This window comes from Apiospora kogelbergensis (genome assembly GCF_038363985.1).
Source record: "Apiospora kogelbergensis strain CBS 113332 chromosome Unknown utg000003l_segment0_segment0, whole genome shotgun sequence".
Taxonomy (NCBI): Eukaryota; Fungi; Ascomycota; class Sordariomycetes; order Amphisphaeriales; family Apiosporaceae; genus Apiospora; species Apiospora kogelbergensis.
In genome coordinates, this window is record NW_027117420.1 from 4,563,371 (window position 1) to 4,565,887 (window position 2,517).

The window sequence follows — 2,517 nt, forward strand, 5'->3', positions numbered from 1 at the left end:
GGTAGGTGGCATGTGGCTAGCAGATAGCTAGAGCACCCTTAGCACCAACTTACCGTGAGCCATGTACCTTAATGGAGCCTGTCTCAGAGGTTCAGGTTGATTTGATGGATTCGCCAACTTCGGCGTATCGCAGCCTCTTCCAGCCCGGTCGCCCCACTGCCACAACTTACCACTACACATGATGATGAGCCTTGGACGTGTTGGTGCTGCATGGTCGGGCTTTGCGTCGTCGTCTTCCCTTCGCCGAGGGACAAAGACGTGCAAACTCGGTATTGCCTACATAGACATGTGTAGATAGAGGCATTCTGAGTCTGGCAACATGCGTGCGCACTTAAGCAATTCGGCATCCGAGGAAGGGCCAGAGCCTGGCCGGAGCTCTAGACTTACCGTCGTTACATTGGGTGATCAGCAGTGATCTACTATAATTCTCTCAACGCAGAACGAGAGAATGCTACATTGCAGCAGGCGTGCGTGGGAAACCAGAACCGTGCCGCAGGCGGGATGCAATCTACCAGCTGCAGCACACCCCGGCGCTGCTGCTTCGTCTTACTGGCCGAGACGGCCAAGGCAGCAATAGTTGCATGACTTACATACTCGTTTCTGTTTCTGACTTCTCATGGCTACCCACAAGACGCTTCTAGGCAGTGGGCCAGTCGCCATCATCAGGATATGTCGGCGGGCTTTCTGCCTCCTTCGTGCCAGGGCATAGCCTCAATAACTGGGACAGGCATCTCACGTCCAGCAAGAACCAACGATAAAGCCGTCGAGATATGGGCTTAGGGTTGCGAGGGTCGGCGGCAGCTTACTGTAGCAGGTAACATGGACTCTCGGGAATTTGCAGCCGAGCATTGTCCCGATCCAACGTTTTACATTCTACATTGATGTATGTAGGTACTTGAATGTTGATATGTGACAGCAGCAAGCACGCACACACCTAACACGCAACGCACGCACGGGGGTTACCAACGGCTCAAGGGGTTGGAGCTACATGAACTGACTCCACGGCTTTTTATGTGCGCCCTCCTGCTGTCTGGCCCTGCACAACTACGCTTCAATGCCACCATGTCATGGCGAACGACTATCTATGGTAACCCGGACGGGAACAGCACACATTGGTTCGATGCGATGGAATTCGATCGCTCACGTCTGCGCTGTTCAGATGAGATGCACGAGCGCGTCATCCCTTGGATGCTCTCGCGCACTCAATACGGAACCGAACCGGTAGGCCGACGTGACAGGTTGCATATGTGTATCGAGTTTTTAGTGAACGGAAACATATTCACCCGCATCGCCTATACGACACTGCAATTAATTTGGCGCAGTTCCACATTCGGGCACACCTAGTGGCGCTCTCGTTCGAAGCGAGTAGGTTCGCATTTGCAGCTTGCTTGGGAACGAGAAGACGAGCAGGAGGCAGCAGTGGCATTGTATGTGTCTGGTATGTATGTCTATCCTGTTCACCAATGTGGCCTGCAACCTGCAACCTGCAACCTGCTGGCGAGAGATAGATGGTGTTCTGGGGGTAACATGGGCGTTCAGAGCCCAAGACTTTCTTTTCCTCTTTTCCCCAACCACCACCCACCAACCCCAGCTGGGTGCGGTGCGGGATAACGCACAGCGCACAGATTGAACGGAGCGAGCGAGACAATCTGGGGAAAGGTCGGACAAGAACCCAGCAGCCAGTAGCCAGCCAGCTTGCCAGGAACCCCTAGAGCTAACCAAAAGTCCCTTCACACCATCATCTGCCATCGGCCATCCTAATCCTAGTTGGAGCTGTGTCCCGAGGCTAGTTGTAGTTGGCCTGGATGTTTTGTTTTCGAGCTTGGGGAAGGGGTCTGTCTTGCGCGCCGGTTGACGGCAGACGCACTTACTGGCATGCTTCCCTGTACGACGTGTGCTACTACCACATATGTGCCAATCAAATGAATGCGAGGATATGGATAGAGTGAGTGAAATCTACTGCGACAAGACAGATACGGTGGTTTGGCTGGCTGCGGACCAGCCTCGGATGGGGGAAGGAGCTGCCTTCTCCAAAATTCCCCAACATTTCATTTCGAAAATGGAAATGGATCTGCCTGAACCCCCAAATTACATCACATCCTATTTACACTGACGGGGACTCTGTTCTGCCATTGGTATTTCATTCATATGTACGGATACCAAAACACCATCTTGCATCGGTCTTATAAGGCCCCAGTCATGCCAATTGGGGGCCACAGCACCAGAGCAGCAATGGAACACAATCAGGGGCCCTGGGAGCTGCCCTTCGCCCATCGTCGTCATCAACGGAGGGAGCTGCATCGCCAATCGTCCATGCAACCGTACAAACTAGCCCGGGCTTTCTTGTAGGCAGTGTCGAGATCGACCGTCTACATACTGTACTGGATTGCTCTTAGCCTCTTGTGGTGGTGAGCTACTAACAAATCCCGGAAACGAAACCCATCCAAAACCACGAATGCCGTTATTTGACTTCCTACATTCAGGATCAACAGGGCCAGTGGGAAATCCGTGGGCAAG